Genomic DNA, 20,168 nt, shown 5'->3' with positions numbered 1-20,168 from the left:
GGCTGTCACTGAAGATTCGCCTAACAACTATTGGCCAGGGAGGTGCTCATGAGAGGCAGGTGCCACCCCATTGTAAGAAAGAAAAGCAGGCTCACACCCAACCCGAAAGGGGCCGCCTGCGAGAGGTGGGTGCTGCTGTGTTCAAAACTGAGGGATTGCAGGCATGTATTGACCAGATAGGGGGTGCTTGTGAGAGGCAGGTGCTGACAGCGATACAACCCAATTGTGTCACCCTAAAAATGTATTTGTTAGTCTCTAAGGTGCCACAAGTCCTCCTTTTCTTTTTGCAGATACAGACTAAAACGGCTGCTACTCTGAAACCTAAAAATTCAGTTTCCTTCCTTGGATTCCAATCAATCCATCATGGAGTATCACTGCAAGAAGTTAGTACTTCTACAGATGTCATTATATGTCCAGAAACACTTTTCCCTGAATTAATTTCCTAAGTGCAAGTGCTGCCTTCTGAGCTGGCCTCACAGACGGGGTTGCCCCGTGTTTCAGTTTGGATGAGCAGCCAAAGTCAGGTGCTTATTTTAACCTTATCTGTGGCCATGCTGTGGACCAGATGGCTGGCTGGTATAAGCCGGCATAACTCCATTGACCTCAGTGGATTAACACCGGCTGAGCATCTGGGCTGGAAACCTCTTTAGAAACAGGCTGTCTTGTCAGAGTCCTGCTGCTTCAGCTTCTTGCTGGGAAACACAGTGAGAACTGCTTCTCCCAAGGCCTGACTCCTGTTTCCTGAATGCCAGATTCACACCTCTGTAAGGCCAAGGACTGAAATGAGGTGACTCCGGCATTACGCCCTGGTAAGTCAGATTGCCATCAGGTCCCTGCCACTCTGGAATTTCTCTGTGTAGTTTTGCCAAAGTCTTGGAAATGCAGAAACTCATGGAAAAGTAACGAGGAAAGGAGATTCAGACTCTTAACCTCAAGTTTTGCTTGAGGTTTGCTTCGAGCAAAGGTTTGGTGAATAACTATTTTATCTGAGCCAATTCATCCACCCCAAGCTTAACATTCCAGGGTGGGGCCCAGATCCTCAGTGATGCATGCTGCCAGAGTTCCTCCCGTTCCGGGGGCGCTGTGGCAATTGACCCATGTGGAATATGTGTCCCAGGGTGGTTATTTTTATTTAAAGTTTTGTATTTTAATTGTTCCATTATGCAACAAATTGCTTCCTGAGCGAGGATTTGACAGCGTGCCTTCTTAGGAGATGCTGTTTCTTTCCACTCGAGGATTGCTCACAGCAGAGAGCAATTGGCAGTGCTCAGTAAATGGTGGTATAACACCCTGAGAGTATCATCATTAGGCATGAATTGAAATATAGATGAAAAAAGAGTTCTCATTAAATAACATAATACTTCTCCAGATGTCTTGAAAGACCCATTAAAATCCATTTTCTTACCTTTGGTGTTTGTTCCACCTCCATAGACATAATCGGCTCAGGAAAATTACTATTCTGAGCCTTTTTTCATAATCTATTTTCATTAAACATTAATGTAATTGCAAAGGAAATGAACCAAAACAAATCTTTCACAGAAAAGTACTTGCCTTTAAAGCTTTGAGCTTGCATTTCAATGGGTTTTAAAGTCAGATGAAAATCTGTTAGCTTTTTCATGTAGTTAACAGAGCTGAGGGGTACACATGATACCTCTACCAACCATTTACAAAATAGCCACTAAAATGAGGGGAGAAATAATTCATTCTTTTTCTGGAGTGGGATGCTGATGAAAAGGCTAAAAGCTTGAATTACTCAAGGATTTTTCGAAAAGTTAAGTTTTGTTGGGACAGGGTAGCCATTTCAAAGTAAAGATGATTTAAAATTTGGTGAGTGCCCAAAACACTTTCCAAACATGAATGGAAACAGTAGTGAGACTGGCAAGTAACTGAGTTGACTTTAGTTCTATTATTTTTCATTCTTGCAGTTGAAGGTTCACTCTGTAGCCTGGAACAGATTTAGAGATACAGAATTTCTAAGCCATGGGCTAATCTCATGGGAGGTGCTTCCTAATTTTGCATAATTGAGAGGTTCCAAGAACACTCAGACAAACATCAGCATTTTGAGAGCTTATCTCAATCAAACTCCAGAACACTACTCAGCATACTGCCAGCATGACAGCAAGGGCTGGCTAAGCAGTGGGGAAAGCATTAATCAGATAAATTATTTGAACAAAAAAGGGAAATTTGTTAAATAATGAATTTGACAAAATATCCAGTGCTAATTGCTTGGAAATGGGGGCACAAAAATAAAATTAGTCTTGATACAGTTCTGGCCTTCTAAAAGTACTATTTGGGCTGCAAGATGAATTCCATTGAATAACACTGACTTCCTCTAAAGGCACGCCACTGTAGGAGAGAGGAACTATTAAAGGCTCTTGAGCTGCTGTCTCTTAGGGAATTTCCTCCTCCTGTTAGAAATAAATAGGGATTCTTGGGGATGAGTCATGGACCTTCACTAAAAGAGAGGAAACAAAAGGCTGTCTCGCTGGAGGGGACTGAGGTTGGCACAGAGTTTGAAAAGCCACTTTCGAAGAATAATCCACACTCAAACATTTCATTTGCAATCGTTTAAGCTGAACCCAAAGAGGAATGCCAAAGGCCTTGCTAGCATGCGCTGTTTGGCCAGGGTACAGAAGAGGCAAAGGCAGCTTCAGCCCCGCCCTACCAATGTGTCTCAAACTTGATGGAGCAGGACTGCTCAAAGATTAAGCATGTGCTTCAGCCCCTGTTCCCAGCACTCATCACCACCTTGTCCCCCTCCATGCTGTGTTAATGGGGGTTGCAATGGGACTTCTCTAATGTCCAGATCTAGCAAAGCACTTAAGTACATGCTTAACTTTAAGCACCTGAGCATTCCCACAGACTCCAGTGGAGCTGTTCATGCGTTTAAGTGCATTGCTGCATGAGCGCCAATGCTCCCGTTAAGCATAATTTTCGAGTTCAAATTTACTTTTTTCTTCATGTATTATTTTGAGTAAGTGGTCTCTTTCGGCTTCTGCAGATCAGCCATACTGCTCCTCCCTGAGCACTGGGCCAGAATGCCCAAACCCCATTCCCATACCCCAGTACTAAATCCAAGTGCCCTTTGGGGCTTTGCTTAGCCCCTTCATGAGTCCTGCACTAGCAGGATGTCAGCACTTAGGCAAGTTCATGTGTCCGCCCCATGGCACCACTGAGGGAATGCACATATATAGAATAGCAGGCAGGGAAGTTAAACTACTCCCGCCCCACACACACACAGGTTGGCAGGGAGCACTGGACAAGCAAAGCCTGGGCTGTCACCACCCCTTCCGCTCATTCGGGGGATAAAGGCCATCTGTCAGCCCAAAGGGTTGTGAAGCCAGAACCTTTCGTTAGCACTAGATTTACTGTGACAAAAGCATCCAGCACACGGGTTCAGCCGAGTCATGGCATCAAGGTCCTAGTGCAAGGTAAAGAATAATAAATAGCAATAGCACGGGATGGACACAGGGCATCAATAAACCCTGTAATGAGGCCATTTGGTTTCAGGAAATAGATAAGGATTTGCTACCGTTTATCACTTCTTTTCTATGCTATCCGGGTTGTTATGCTGTGCTCATTCCTGTCATATCTGAATGCCCTCCAGCAGTGCATTAAGCATGTTACAGATGTTAGTAATGTTGTTGGTTGTTGTCTCATCCTCTCCCCATTGAGATGAGTGCCTGCAGTAGTGTATATCGGTAGCTGTTTGTTTTAATACATGTACTTGTGGGGTGTGTGTTAGAGAAAGCAAAGTCAAGGAAATGCACCTTGCACTTGCAGTGTAAAGTGGGGAGGTTTGTGATGGACCTACATTCCAGAGGCAGTTCATTCCACTCTCGGACTGCCCCTGGCAAAGGTTCTGTCTCCTGCACAAATGAGCTTCATCCTTATTGTTTCAGAGTAACAGCCGTGTTAGTCTGTATTCGCAAAAAGAAAAGGAGGACTTGTGGCACCTTAGAGACTAACCAATTTATTTGAGCATGAGCTTTCGTGAGCTACAGCTCACTTCATCGGATGCATACTGTGGAAATCGCAGAAGACATTATATACACAGACACCATGAAACAATACCTCCTCCCACCCCACTCTCCTGCTGATAATAGCTTATCTAAAGTGATCATCAAGTTGGGCCATTTCCAGCACAAATCCAGGTTTTCTCACCCTCCGCCCTCCCACAAACAAACTCACTCTCTTGCTGGTAATAGCCCATCCAAAGTGATCACTGTCTTCACAATGCGTATGATATTCAAGGTGGGCCATTTCCTGCAGAAATCCAGGTTCTCTCACCCCCTCACCCCCCTCCAAAAACCACACACCCAAACTCACTCTCCTGCTGGTAATAGCCTATCCAAAGTGACCACTCTCCTTACAACCTGCATGAAAATCAAAGTGGGCCATTTCCAGCACAAATCCAGGTTTTCTCACTCCCCCACCCCCATACTCACACAAACTCTCTCCTGCTGGTAATAGCTCATCCGAAGTGACCACTCCCCCTACAATGTGTATGATAATCAAGGTGGGCCATTTCCAGCACAAATCCAGGTTTTCTCACCCCCCCCCCAACACACACACACACACACAAACTCACTCTCCTGCTGGCAATAGCTCATCCAAACTGACCACTCTCAAATCCAGAGTCCAGCGAGAAACTGCTGAATTGGAATTCACTTTCAAATTGGATACTATTAATTTAGGCTTAAATAGAGACTGGGAGTGGCTAAGTCATTATGCAAGGTAGCCTATTTCCCCTTGTTTTTTCCTTCCCTCCCCCCCCCCCCAGACGTTCTGGTTAAACTTGGATTTATGCTGGAAGTGGCCCACCTTGATTGTCATGCACAGTGTGGGGAGAGTGGTCAGTTTGGATGAGCTATTGCCAGCAGGAGAGTGAGTTTGTGTGTGTGTGTGTGTGTGTGTGTGTGTGTGTGTGTTGGGGGGGGTGTGAGAAAACCTGGATTTGTGCTGGAAATGGCCCACTTTGATTTTCATGCAGGTTGTAAGGAGAGTGGTCACTTTGGATAGGCTATTACCAGCAGGAGAGTGAGTTTGGGTGTGTGGTTTTTGGAGGGGGGTGAGGGGGTGAGAGAACCTGGATTTCTGCAGGAAATGGCCCACCTTGATTATCATACGCATTGTGAAGACAGTGATCACTTTGGATGGGCTATTACCAGCAAGAGAGTAAGTTTGTTTGTGGGAGGGCGGAGGGTGAGAAAACCTGGATTTGTGCTGGAAATGGCCCAACTTGATGATCACTTTAGATAAGCTATTACCAGCAGGAGAGTGGGGTGGGAGGAGGTATTGTTTCATGGTGTCTGTGTATATAATGTCTTCTGCGATTTCCACAGTATGCATCCGATGAAGTGAGCTGTAGCTCACAAAAGCTCATGCTCAAATAAATTGGTTAGTCTCTAAGGTGCCACAAGTCCTCCTATCCTTATTGTTGAGAGTCAGTCCCATAGTGCCAAAGTTGTCAACTACAGTTTTCATCCCAGAGCTTTAAATGGTCTTTTAGGTAACCAAGGCCCAGGCCATGGAGTGATTTGACAATAATGACTTGATTTGAAATTCTGTGGGCTGACAGTATAGAGAGTGGAGGGCAAATCTGCTGAGCTCGCAGTAGCCTGTGTTGCTGAGAAGATACACTGCGGGGTAGTGTACTATTTGGGATTTCCTAAGTGCTGAAGGCTTCCAAGCCAGGTGTATTGCATTGGTGGAGTCCAGTTGGTTTGGCACTGGATTATTTCCAATGTCTTCACAAAGTAGATAATCATGGTTGTACCCAGAACATGCTTTCCATTTGTGAGAGAGCTTCTGAAGTGTGATGAAGGATATAGTTGTGCAGTAAGTTGAATATGAAGGGGCAGCATTTTACACTGTGGTCTGAGGCCCACATGCATGCTTGTGCCACACACATGTTGAACTCATGCAGTGTCAGGATTGCACATGGAGGTTTTGAGTTGATGCACGATTGGGGGAGCAAGGAATCCTTCACAAACCTTAAATTCCCTTCCCATGCACCAGAATGCATCCCAGCTCCTAGAGCTGATAAAGGAGCTTACAGCCTTTTTTGGACACTGTTGTCTAATTAAGAAGCATTGGCTTTTACATCTGCTGACCTAAGTCAAGTTAGACCAGCCAAAAGCAGAAAGTCTCTGATTGAACCAATTTGATTTTCTCCAAGGAAGGAATGATAACGAGAAGACTTGAATTAGCATCAGCCCCAAAATTAAAGGATGTATTTTCTTTCTTCACTCATTTTATGTATCCAAAGGCAAACAATGTACGAGGAACCTCTCAGACTCCAGGCACTGGAGAAAAGTATTTCTACATAATTATTGTTGTTTGCACTAACTTTTACTTTAGTGCTGAGACAAATATAGATATAGGAGTGCATCAGCTTTATAATGAGCCAGCAAACAGATCAGAGTGAACATGTCCTTTTTACAACAAATAATCTTTCACCAAGCTAAGGAACTGTCCAGAAGTTAATTTGGATTTAGCTCCATTGCCCTCACCCCTGCATGTACTGTTCTTTCCTGCAGCTGCTAGCCACAATGTTTACCAAGCAGAACAGTACAAGAAATGATTCACCCATTACTCAGCAGTAAAAGACAATAATGTGATTCCAGTTACATACCATGAGCTCTGGGGTCCAGGAATGATGGGGCATCACTATGGGACCCACCCATGTAGATTTGGAGGAAGACAATGTGGTGGCTTTGCAGGTGTTATGGGGACCTCCTTTCATGCATGAGGGGCAGCACAGGAGAAAACATAAAAGTGTTTGTTTGTTTGAAAATGTAACAAGTGGACAATGGAAGCTGGCATCATGGGCTGATTGAAGGTGGGAGCCAACGTCTTGATAGCGGATGAGAGGTGTAACTAGGTTGGAGATAGGTTGTGCTGGGCCTTGAAAGTGAAGACAAGCAACTTATGCTTGATGAGGTGGAGAAGAGGGAGACAATGGAGGGATGCAAGGAGAGGGGTGAGGTGGTCCAAGCGACGGGCTGGGAGAAGGATCTTTGCATTAGAGTTCTGAATGGTGTGAGCTGAGCAAGGTCATAGTCAGAGAGAAGAAAGTGTTAGTAATGAAGGTGTGATGAGTAATGAGGGATGAGTAATGAAGGTGTGAGATGAGGTGATGAAATAAGCAATGCTCACACTCTATCCCAGGGCCCTACCTGCCTTCTGCTTGATCATGAGATAAACAATGGGCCAATCCAATGGCAAGGACTCCTGCTAAATCCCACCCCTCCCACCAGCCAGCTCTTAAGTACTGCCTCTCTCAGCATGCTGGGCCAGCTGTAGTGTTCTCTCGTGAGATCCTCAACACCAGGCAAGTACTTTATCACTTCCCTAAGCCCCCCCTCCTTCCTGCCATGGTCAGCTCAAGCTGCCTTCACCACTGCTCACTGAACCCAGCCAGGGGACATCTCTGGCCACATTAAGATGGTGCTAGGAAACAGATGACTAAGGTCACATTTCACCTGTATTGCAAGTTCATCCTGGCTCTCGATAGCTAAGCTGTGTATTACCTGAAGGTGATCAATCAGGAACCATGGTAAGTGCAGGCCTTCCTCCTTGGAGGCCAGTACAGGATCGGCTGGTGCCATGGCCAAAGCCCAGCCCAAACTTTCCCCCGTGCTGTGGCCATTGCAGAGAAGCTGTATCCTAGAAATGCTGTGGAGGCGCCTGCTCACCCTTGCATAGGAAATACGCAGGTGGTGAGAGTGGTGCTCTTGTACATTACTGCTCTGAATTGCAACCTGTTCAGATTCCAGCCTCCCTAGGTTGGCATAGTGACATCCCCCTCCCTGGGGAACCAGGAGTTAATTCCTCAGGGACTGAATCAAGCATGGAGCCTGATACAGTCTGTGCATTTCTGCAGAACCTGATTGCATACAAAATGAGCCCAATCAACCTTGGAAGGCTGCAGGGATATGACAGCACCCCCATTAACTCACTGCAAAACCCAAACCCAACATTTCAAGTCCCTAGGAAGTCTAGACTTTGATGCTTTACTCCCCTGTTTCCCAAGAGCAGTTTTGAGTTTACAGTGTTGAGGTCACTGCAGAGAAAGTGTATAGCAAGTGTATGAGTAAAGTGCATCTTTACTCATAAAGATGAGGTTTAGTGTGTTTGGGTTACTGTATATGAAACAAAGCTAAAGGAGTATTAACATGAGAAATTCCCAATAAAATTACCAACTTATTGATGCTTTCAAGACTCATAATTGTAGCTCTGGAAAATGTCAGCAGTGAGTAGATGAAATAACCCTGTTATTCACACATCAGGGTTTGTGTGCCAATGAATAAAAACAGTGCTTTCCATTGCTGTGGTTAGACTTTAATAAATATGCCAGTGATACTGAATTATTGTAGAAAAGAAACAAAAGGGCGATTTATAGTTTAATGTACTTTCATTACCATTATAGTTTGCTAAACATATCATGGCTTGTTTATCACACTGATTTCACAATGCAATACATGTAACAAAATCCCCAATGTTTAATGGTTTTTTGTAGGGATGCCATTTAAAGTTATTAACTGAATCTGAACAAACAATTACCCTATGCAAATGTCCATGGAAGAAAAGGATATCTTGATTGCTCAGTATTTTGGTTGCATGGAAGGCAGCCGAGGGCTCAGTAATAACAATTACAGTAATGTTTCACTGCTATACTAATTTGTTTCTCTTTATTGTTCTGTACCCTCTAATACACATTTCCTCACTGAAAGGGAGATGGATGGGAAATCACAGAGCTCCTCCCCTCTGAGCCATTGTTTGTATTGTGGACTCCCATTGGTAACGTGAAATTTGAAGACTTCCAGACCAGTCGACAGGTAGGTGACATGGTTCCCCAGTGCTTCCATCTTTGCTTTGTGAAAGCCCATTGAAGTCAAAGGAGTGACCCCAGCAATTTGGCCTCTTGTTACCACTTCTTCCCCCCTGAAGTTCAGCTTTGGCCCTTAGAGCCATAGATTCACAGAGTTTAAGGCTAATACGGATCATTAGTGCATCTAGTCTAACCACCTGTATAATGCAGTACAGAATTTCACCCTTTTCCATTCAGTGTTGAAGGCTGCTACTTATGTTTTACTAAAGGATGTCTTCTGGAAAGGTATGCCATCTTGATCTGAAGACATCAAGAGATGGAGAATCCACCACTTTCTTTGGTAGTTTGTTCTAATTATTAATCACCATCACTGTTAAACTGGAAAAAAATTTAACATAAGGACTTTTAAAAACTTTTTTTAGCATAAGAACGGCCATACTGGGTCAGACCAATGGTCCATCTAGCCCAGTGTCCTGTCTCCTGACCATGGCCAATGCCAGGTGCGTCAGAGGGAATGAACTGAACAGGCAATCGTGTGATCCATCCCCTGTCATCTCATCCCAGCTTCTAGCAATCAAAGTCTAGGGACACTCAGAGCAGAGGTCACATCCCTGACCATCTTGGCTAATAGCCATTAATGAACCTATCCTCCATGAACTTTTCTAGTTCTTTTTTGAACTCTGATATACTCTTGACCTTCACAAGCTCCCCTGGCAATGAGGTCCACAGGTTGACTGTGCATTGTGTGAAGAAATACTACTTTTTGTTTTGTTTTAAACCTCCTTCCTATTAATTTCATTGGGTAACACAAAGATCAGGGGTCACATGAAGGGGTAAATAACACTTCCTTATTCACTGTCTCTACACCATTCATGATTTTATAGACCTCTATCATATCCCCTCTCAGTAGTTGTCTCTTGTATAAGCTGAACAGGTCCCAATCAATGTTCCCTCTAATTTTTGACAGGCCGTGTGTGCAAAAAATTTCTTCTGTGAAAATTGTTGTGCTTCTGTGCAAATTGTTGTGTGTGCAGTGTTTCACCGTGTGCGCGGGGTTTAGGATCTGTGTGCGCACGCAAACGTGCACAGGCACAGCTTAGGGGGAACCGTGGTCCCAATCTCTTTAATCTTTTTTCATATGGAAGCTATTCCATATCCTTAATTGTTGGTGTCCTTATCTATGCTTTTTCAATTCTAATATTTTTTTTCAGTTTGAACTGCACACCATATTCACGATGTGTTCTTACCATGGATTTATATACTGGCATTATGATGTTTTCTGTCTTAATATCTATCCCTTTCCTAACGGTTCCTAACATTCTGTTAGCTTCGTTGACTGCTGTTGCACATTTTAATTTGTCTGGACTGTAGTGGACAAAGTTATAAGAGACTGTACTAAACACATGTAGATACAGAGAAATAGCAGCTTGCCCTTTGGGACAACCAGCACCCTGCATAAGCACTGAGCTCACCTAGAGAAGAGATACGCTTCAGTGTGAGGTGCTCCTAGGAACCCCCAGACAGGGGCATTTCTGGACATTGTTATAAACCAGCAGTTTGCCAAAGATAGATTCATTGACTTCAAGGACAGACAGAACCATCATGATCATCTGGTCTGACCTTGTGAACGTTGCAGGCCCCAGAACACCACCTGCTCCTGGAACAGACCTCTAGCTGAGTGACTAAAGTCCTCAAATCATGTTTTAAAGACTTCAAGTTACAGAGAATTCACCATTTACACTAATTTAAACCTGCAGGTGACCTATGCCCCATGCTTCAGAGGGAGGCAAAAAAACCTGCCTCTCTGACCCGGGTGAAAATTCGTTCCCAAATATGGCTGTTAGTTGGACCCTGAGCATTTTGGCAAGACCCACCAGCAAGACAGCAGGAAAGAATTCTCTGTAGGAATTCAGAGCACTCCCCATCTAGCATTCCATCATTGGCCACTGGGAATAGTTTTGCTACTCGCAGTTGCAGTTCAGCTATGTGCCATTTTAGGCAGTCTTATCACACCATCTCCTCCGTAAACTTATCAAGCTTAGTCTTGGGACAAATCAGGTTTTTTGCCTCCTCTGCTCCCCTTGGAAGGTTGTTCCAGAACTTCACTCCTCTGATGGTTAGAAACCTTCAGCTAATTTCAAGTCTAAACTTGTTGATGGCCATTTGTTCCTATGCCCACATTGGCGCTTAACTTAAATAACTCCTCTCCCTCTCTGCTTTTTCTCCCTTTGATCTATTTACAATGAGCAATCGTGTCTTCCCTCAGCCTTCTGTTGGTGAGGCTAAACAAGCCAAGTTCTTTGAGTCTCCTTTCATAAGGTAGGTTTTCCATTTCTTGGATCATCCTAGTTGGCCTTCTCTGCAGTGTTCCAATTTGAATCTTTCTTAAACATGAGAGACCAGAATTGGACACATTATTCCAGATGAAGTCTCTGCAGTGATATAATGGTACAGGGAGTCCTTGGACTTACGACACAATTTGTTCCTCAGAATTGCATTGTAAGTCAAAATGTTGTAAGTCAAAACCACTTTTCCCATAGGAATTAATGGTATAAAGGGGGGGATTGGTTCCTGAACCAAGGCTTGATACACTATTTTCACCACAATAACCCAGATTTTTGTACTAAATGATTTCTAGATGACTAATGTAGTAACATCAGTGTATGTATCTGGTAAAGAGCATTCAAAGAAACATATAAAATCACATCTGCTTTCAATTTCCAGAACTTTTTGAAGGGCTCTTGGCTGGGGGCTTCTCTGAAGTCTTCTCTGCAAGCTTAAAGAAAGTATCCAAGGACGTTTGGACAGATGTTTTCCTCTTCTCCTTGTAAATTTCTCTGTAGCAGCTGTGCATATTGGATATGCCCCTATTCACAGATGCACTGCGTTCAATGTTGGGGTCGTGTTCCTCAAACAGGGACATGGCAATTTCCAAATGTTGAAATGCCTCAGCCAACGCTTTTGTTTTCAAGACTTTACATGCAGGAGTCTCAGCAGTGGGTGCATCTTCTTCCTCTGTCATCTTCTGCTTTTCCAATTCAATGAGGTCCTCATTAGTTAATTCCTCACAATGTGATGCCAGCAACTCATCAACATCCTCTGGTGCAACATCTAAGTTGAGTTCTTTGCCAATCTCAACAACTACTTGGGTCACCTCTTCAACAGTGTCTGTGAATCCTTGGAAATCAGACACAAAGTCAGGACAAAAATTTTTCCAAACACCATTCATATTGGATTGTTGCACCTCATTCCATGCCTCACCAATGTTCTTAACTGCAAGGTAAATGTTGAAGCCCTTACAGAATTCCTTCAGAGTTGGTCCACCTTGCTTCTCAGTTGCCCTGATGGCCTGGGCAAATGTGCTCCTGAGATAGTAGGCCTTGAAGGATGTGATTACCCCCTGGTCCATGGGTTGCAACAATGAGGTGGTGTTGGGGGGCAGAAACAGCACTTTGATGTCAGGATGCATGTCGTCAAGGATGGTTGGATGACCACGAGCATCACTGAGGATTGACAGTGCTTTAAATGCTTTAAATGAGATTGGCAAAGAACTCAACTTAGATGTTGCACCATCTGAAGTACTCAATGTTTTTTTTTGTTTTTTTTTTTTTTTTCCCCCCTCGGTCTTCACAGACAAGGTCAGCTCCCAGACTGCTGCACTGGGCAACACAGTATGGGGAGGAGGTGAGCAGCCCTCAGTGGAAAAAGAACAGGTTAAGGAATATTTAGAAAAGCTGGACATGCACAAGTCCATGGGTCCAGATCTAATGCATCCAAGGTTGCTGAGGGAGTAGGCTGATGTGATTGCAGAGCCATTGGCCATTATCTTTGAAAATTCATGGAGGTCCCAGATGATGGGGAACAAGGTAAATATAGTGCCCATATTTAGAAAAGGGAAGAAAGACAACCCAGGGAGCCACAGACCGGTCAGTCTCACTTCAGGCCTCAGCAAAATCATAGAGCAGGTCCTCAAGGAATCCATTTTGAAGCACTTGGAGGAGACGAAGGTGATCAGGAACAGTCAACATGGATTTACCAAGGGCAGGTCATGTCTGACCAACCTGATTGCTTTCTATGGTGAGATAACAGGCTCTATGGATACGAGGAAAGCGGTGGATGTGATATATCTTGACTTTAGCAAAGCTTTTGATACAGTCTCCCACAGTATTCTTGCCAGCATCTTAAAGAAGTATGGATTGGATGAATGGACTATAAGGTGGATAGAAAGGTGGCTAGATCATCAGGCTTAACAAGTAGTGATCAACAGTTCGATGTCTAGTTGGCAGCCGGTGTCAAGCAAAGTGCCCCAGGGGTCGGTCCTGGGGCCAGTTTTGTTCAACATCCTTATTAATGATCTGGATGATGGGATGAATTGCACCCTCAGCAAGTTCACAGCTGACACTAAGCTGTGGAGTGGGAGGGTCCAGAGTGACCTAGACAAATTGGAGGACTGGGCCAAAATAAATCGGATGAGGTTCAACAAGGACAAGTGCAGAGTCCTGCACTTAGGATGGAAGAATCCCATGCACTGCTACAGGTTGGGGACAGACTGGCTAAGCAGCAGTTCTGCAGAAAAGGACCTGGGGATTACAGTGGATGAGAAGCTGGATAGGAGTCAGCAGTGTACCCTCATTGCCAAGAAGACCAATGGAATATTGGGCTGTATTAGTAGGAGCATTGCCAGCAGATTGAGGGACGTGATTATTCCCCTCTATTCGGAACTGGTGAGGCCAAACCTGGAGTATTGTGTCCAGTTTTCGTCCCCCCACTACAGAAGGGATGTAGATAAATTGGAGAGAGTCCAGCGGAGGGCAATGAAAATGATTAGGGGGTTGGGGCACATGACTTACGAGGAGAGGCTGAGGGTACTTGGGTCATTTAGTCTGCAGAAGAGAGGAGTGAGGGGGAATTTGATAGCTGCCTTCCACTACCTGAAAGGGGGTTCCAAAGAAGATGGAGCTCGGCTGTTCTCAGTAGTGGCAGATGACAGAACAAGGAGCAATGGTCTCAAGTTGCAGTGGGGGAGGTCTAGGTTGGATATTACGAAACACTATTTCACTAGGAGGTTGAAGCACTGAAATGTGTTACCTAGGGAAGTGGTGGACTCTCCATCCATAGAGGTTTTTAAGGTCAGGCTTGACAAAGCCCTGGCTGGGAGGATTTAGTTTCTGTTTTTCCTGCTTTGAGCAGGGGATTGGACTAGATGACCTCCTGAGGTCTCTTCCAACCCTAATATTCTTCTATGATTCTAAGCCCAGGGAGGGACTGCTGTAGGTTTGGTATTTTCAGTTGCTTTTCACCCTAGAGGGAGGAGGCTCTGTTGCTTTATACCTCAGAGAGAACCATTTTTGTTTCACACTAAACTGGCACGTTAGCTCAAGCCCAGTGTGACTACACTGCAACACCCTTTCTCTCACCCACTCCATCAGCGGTACGAAACTGCAGAAAAACCTGAGTGTCTATGGATTAAGTTTAGAAGTGTGAGCAACAAGAGTGATGTAGTGGTGGGAGTCTGCTATAGACCACCGGACCAGGGGGATGAGGTGGATGAGGCTTTCTTCCGGCAACTCGCAGAAGCTACTAGATCGCACGCCCTGGTTCTCATGGGTGACTTTAATTTTCCTGATATTTGCTGGGAGAGCAATACAGCGGTGCATAGACAATCCAGGAAGTTTTTGGAAAGCGTAGGGGACAATTTCCTGGTGCAAGTGCTAGACGAGCCAACTGGGGGGGAGCTTTTCTTGACCTGCTGCTCACAAACAGGGAAGAATTAGTGGGGGAAGCAAAAGTGGATGGGAATCTGGGAGGCAGTGACCATGAGTTGGTTGAGTTCAGGATCCTGACGCAGGGAAGAAAGGTAAGCAGCAGGATGCGGACCCTGGACTTCAGGAAAGCAGACTTCGACTCCCTCAGGGAACAGATGGCCAGGATCCCCTGGGGGACTAACATGAAGGGGAAGGGAGTCCAGGAGAGCTGGCTGTATTTCAAGGAATCCCTGTTGAGGTTACAGGGACAAACCATCCCGATGAGTCGAAAGAATAGTAAATATGGCAGGCGACCAGCTTGGCTTAATGGTGAAATCCTAGCGGATCTTAAACATAAAAAAGAAGCTTACAAGAAGTGGAAGGTTGGACATATGACCAGGGAAGAGTATAAAAATATTGCTCGGGCATGTAGGAAAGATATCAGGAGGGCCAAATCGCACGTGGAGCTGCAGCTAGCAAGAGATGTCAAGAGTAACAAGAAGGGTTTCTTCAGGTATGTTGGCAACAAGAAGAAAGCCAAGGAAACTGTGGGCCCCTTACTGAATGAGGGAGGCAACCTAGTGACAGAGGATGTGGAAAAAGCTAATGTACTCAATGCTTTTTTTGCCTCTATCTTCACTAACAAGGACAGCTCCCAGACTGCTGCGCTGGGCATCGCAACACGGGGAGTAGATGGCCAGCCCTCTGTGGAGAAAGAGGTGGTTAGGGACTATTTAGAAAAGCTGGACGTGCACAAGTCCATGGGGCCGGACGAGTTGCATCCGAGAGTGCTAAAGGAATTGGCGGATGTGATTGCAGAGCCATTGGCCATTATCTTTGAAAACTCGTGGCGAACGGGGGAAGTCCCAGATGACTGGAAAAAGGCTAATGTAGTGCCAATCTTTAAAAAAGGGAAGAAGGAGGATCCTGGGAATTACAGGCCAGTCAGCCTCACCTCAGTCCCCGGAAAAATCATGGAGCAGGTCCTCAAAGAATCAATCCTGAAGCACTTACACAAGAGGAAAGTGATCAGGAACAGTCAGCATGGATTCACCAAGGGTAGGTCATGCCTGACTAATCTAATAGCCTTCTATGATGAGATTACTGGTTCTGTGGATGAAGGGAAAGCAGTGGATGTATTGTTTCTTGACTTTAGCAAAGCTTTTGACACTGTCTCCCACAGTATTCTTGTCAGCAAGTTAAAGAAGTATGGGCTGGATGAATGCACTGGTGGGTAGAAAGTTGGCTAGATTTTCGGGCTCAACGGGTAGTGATCAATGGCTCCATGTCTAGTTGGCAGCCGGTGTCAAGTGGAGTGCCCCAGGGGTCGGTCCTGGGGCCGGTTTTGTTCAATATCTTCATAAATGATCTGGAGGATGGTGTGGATTGCACTCTCAGCAAATTTGCAGATGATACTAAACTGGGAGGAGTGGTAGATACGCTGGAGGGCAGGGATAGGATACAGAGGGACCTAGACAAATTGGACGATTGGGCCAAAAGAAACCTGATGCGGTTCAATAAGGATAAGTGCAGGGTCCTGCACTTAGGACGGAAGAACCCAATGCACAGCTACAGACTAGGGACTTAATGGCTAGGCAGCAGTTCTGCGGAAAAGGACCTAGGGGTTACAGTGGATGAGAAGCTGGATATGAGTCAGCAGTGTGCCCTTGTTACCAAGAAGGCCAATGGCATTTTGGGATGTATAAGTAGGGGCATAGCGAGCAGATCGAGGGACGTGATCGTTCCCCTCTATTCGACATTGGTGAGGCCTCATCTGGAGTACTGTGTCCAGTTTTGGGCCCCACACTACAAGAAGGACGTGGATAAATTGGAGAGAGTCCAGCGAAGGGCAACAAAAATGATTAGGGGTCTGGAACACATGACTTATGAGGAGAGGCTGAGGGAACTGGATTGTTTAGTCTGCAGAAGAGAAGAATGAGGGGGGATTTGATAGCTGCTTTCAACTACCTGAGAGGTGGTTCCAGAGAGGATGGTTCTAGACTATTCTCAGTGGTAGAAGAGGACAGGACAAGGAGTAATGGTCTCAAGTTGCAGTGGGGGAGGTTTAGGTTGGATATTAGGAAAAACTTTTTCACTAGGAGGGCGGTGAAACACTGGAATGCGTTACCTAGGGAGGTGGTAGAATCTCCTTCCTTGGAAGTTTTTAAAGTCAGGCTTGACAAAGCCTTGGCTGGGATGATTTGATTGGGGATTGGTCCTGCTTTGAGCAGGGGGTTGGACTAGATGACCTCCTGAGGTCCCTTCCAACCCTGATATTCTATGATCTGATCAGAGGGCTTGTGGGGCTACTCTCCCCCTCTGCTGGGGAGGATGTGAAAGAAAAAAGCTGCTGCCTTTTCACACCACAACAATCTGGGGAAAGCTTTGCAAGTGAAGCTGTGTGGTGGTTTCCTCCGCTTCCCAGAGGCATCCAGCAGAATCAGGCAATGCAGCTGGAGAGCAGCCGGTTCAATATCCCTTTGTGATAGTCACAGGAAATAACTGTTCTGTCTTTGCCATGCCTGTAAAATTAACTTCTGCACAGCCCCTAACTATGCAGTGGACACTAGGAGACAGCTCCTCAGCAGCTTTAGCAATTGGGTACATTCTCATTTATCCCCCGTTGTGCCCTGGCCACAGCACATTGAGCGAGGTTCGTGCTTCCAGGCTCACAATGTGAACTGGAGCTTTACTCCAGATGTCCCTGGTGATTCACTGACTTTTTTGGTAGAAAGTCACTAAATTAAAATGGATTTCTCCTAAGAACTTGAGTCTAAAGTTCATCCTGTGATGTGGCTTTGAAAAAGGCAATATGATCCTGGAATGTATCAGGTGAGGCATTTCCAGTGACAGTAGAGAAGTATTAATCCTATTGTACAGGGCACTAGTAAGACCTCATTTGGAATACTGGGTACAATTTTGGTCACCTGTGTTCAAGAAGATGAATTTAAACTGGAACAGGTGCAGAGAAGAGCTACTAGAATGATCAAGGGACAGGAGGACCGATCTTATAGAAGAGACTAGATGAGCTTCGCTTGTTTAGTCTAGCAGAAGGAAGGCTGAGGGGATATGATAGGTGTCTGTGAACACATTAGGAGGTAAATACCAGTGAGGGTGAAGAGGTATTGTAGCTAAAGGACAGTAGTGGCACCAGATCAAATGGGAATAAACTGGCCATGAACAAATTCGGGCTAGAAATTAGATGATTTCTAACCATCAAAGAGGTGAGGTTCTGGGCTCAATAAGAGGTGTGGGGGCACATAGCTTAACTTGTTTTAAGGGAGAGATGGGCAAATTATGAGTGCATTATATGACTAGGCTGTTTGTGATTGCATAGGGCAGGGCCCAGCAGGTCTGGGGCTCACTTCAGGTTTGTTTTAGGTTCCCAAATCTCATGCTTCAGGGTTTCAGTTGGGTCCCGGCAGGGCTCAGGAAGGGATTCTTCCCTCCCCATGTATTCTGGGATTTTTTTGTTTTGTTTTATCTCCCTCCTCAGAGCATCAGGGATGACTGTGGCCAGAGCTGGGACATTGTACAGGGTGGGCCAGGCTCTGAGATGGCACTGAGCATCCTCTCGCTCAGGTGCTTGCTGACATGCTCAGGGTCTAACTGATCACCATGGGTGGGGACAGGGAGGAATTTTCACCCAGGTCAGATTGGCAATGACTTTGGTGGAGGTTCACTTTCCTCTGCAGTGTGGGGTGTGGGTCACTTGCCAGGATGGTCTGGGGGTATCTCACTTCACCACACAGGAGCTAACTGTATATGTGTAGCCACATGAACTGTGATAAAGGGAATGTGAAACATTGTGTATGTCAAATTCCATATACACAACTGCTCAGCCCTGGGAAAGTCCCAGCTGTAAAAGAAAATGGTCCAAAATATGCTTTAGCTAAACAGAGAATATAAGCATCATGGGACTGATGGAACTGGAGCTGCTATGTCACCATTGCTGCTGAATGTGGACAAAGAAACCTTTGTAACACTCTGACCCCATGTACTCTGTGGATGAGGGGAAAGCAGTGGACGTGTTGCACCTTGACCTTAGCAAAGCTTTTAACACGGTCTCCCACGGTATTCTTGCCAGTAAGTTAAGGAAGTATGGGCTGGATGAATGGACGATAAGGTGGATAGAAAGCTGGCTAGATTGTCGGGCTCAACGGGTAGTAATCAATGGCTCCATGTCTAGTTAGCAGCTGGTATCAAGTGGAGTGCCCCAGGGGTCGGTCCTGGGGCCGGTTTTGTTCAATATCTTCATAAATGATCTGGAGGATGGTGTGGATTGCACCCTCAGCAAGTTTGCAGACGACACTAAACTGGGAGGAGAGGTCGATATGCTGGAGGGTAGGGATAGGATACAGAGGGCCCTAGACAAATGAGAGGATTGGGCCAAAATAAATCTGATGAGGTTCAACAAGGACAAGTGCAGAGTCCAGCACTTAGGATGGAAGAATCCCATGCACCGCTACAGACTAGGGACCGAATGGCTAGGCAGCAGTTCTGCGGAAAAGGACCTAGGGGTTACAATGGACGAGAAGCTGGATATGAGTCAGCAGTGTGCCGTTGTTGCCAAGAAGGCCAATGACATTTTGGGCTGTATAAGTAGTGGCATTGCCAGCAGATGGAGGGACATGATTGTTCCCCCCTATTCGATATTGGTGAAGCATCATCTGGAGTACTGTGTCCAGTTTTGGGCCCCACACTACAAGAAGGATGTGGAAAAATTGGAAAGAGTCCAGCGGAGGGCAACAAAAATTATTAGGGGACTGGAACACATGACTTATGAGGAGAGGCTGAGGGAACTGGGAATGTTTAGTCTGCGGAAGAGAAGAATGAGGGGGTATTTGATAGCTGCTTTCAACTAACTGAAAGGGGGTTCCAAAGAGGATGGATCTAGTCTGTTCTCAGTGGTAGCAGATGACAGAATAAGGAGTAATGGTCTCAAGTTGCAGTGGGGGAGGTTTAGGTTGGATATTAGGAAAAACTTTTTCACTAGGAGGGTGGTGAAGCACTGGAATGCGTTACTTAGGGAGGTGGTGGAATCTCCTTCCTTAGAAGTTTTTAAGGTCAGGCTTGACAAAGCCCTGGGTGGGATTATTTAGTTGTGGATTGGTCCTGCTTTGAGCAGGGGTTGGACTAGATGACCTCCTGAGGTCCCTTCCAACCCTGATATTCTATGATTCTATATTCTACTAGATGCAGTTGGGAATGTGTCTTGAAACAGCTGCTTTCACCAAGAGATTTCACTGTGGCTTACAGAGGAAGGTAAGTGGTGTTATCCCTTCTGACAGAAAAGAAAACAGACACACTGACAAATTAAGGGTCGTGCCCTGAACAACACAGGTCAGCAGAAAAGCCAGGAACAGAACCCCGGTGTCCTGTCCAGTGGAACTCACTGCCTCCCTTTCCCAGTGCCCTGTGGCACAGCTTGGATCCCTAGGAGTTAATTCCGAGCCGTTCTCTAGCCTTTGTTATGCAGGAGGTCAGGAGATCCCTACAATGGTCCCTTTTGGCCTCTCAATCTATTTGTATGTACTCAGGTGATACCCGGACTAGTTTTCAGTGCCCGAGCCTTTCAATTTCCATCT

At 45.5% G+C, this 20,168-nt stretch overlaps 1 long non-coding RNA gene across 1 annotated transcript; it reads left to right on the top strand.

Moving 5' to 3' along the window:
- Window positions 1-519: 519 nt before the first annotated feature.
- Window positions 520-19,845, top strand: LOC122466295. The gene is made up of 3 exons (XR_006291701.1): window positions 520-809; window positions 8,739-8,843; window positions 19,777-19,845. It is a non-coding gene; the product is annotated as an uncharacterized LOC122466295 (long non-coding RNA).
- The last annotated feature ends 323 nt before the right edge of the window (window positions 19,846-20,168 follow it).

Source organism: Chelonia mydas, chromosome 6 (assembly GCF_015237465.2).
Source record: "Chelonia mydas isolate rCheMyd1 chromosome 6, rCheMyd1.pri.v2, whole genome shotgun sequence".
NCBI lineage: Eukaryota > Metazoa > Chordata > Testudines > Cheloniidae > Chelonia > Chelonia mydas.
The sequence above is the reverse complement of the archived record's forward strand: the minus strand, read 5'-3'. Positions and strand labels throughout refer to the sequence as shown.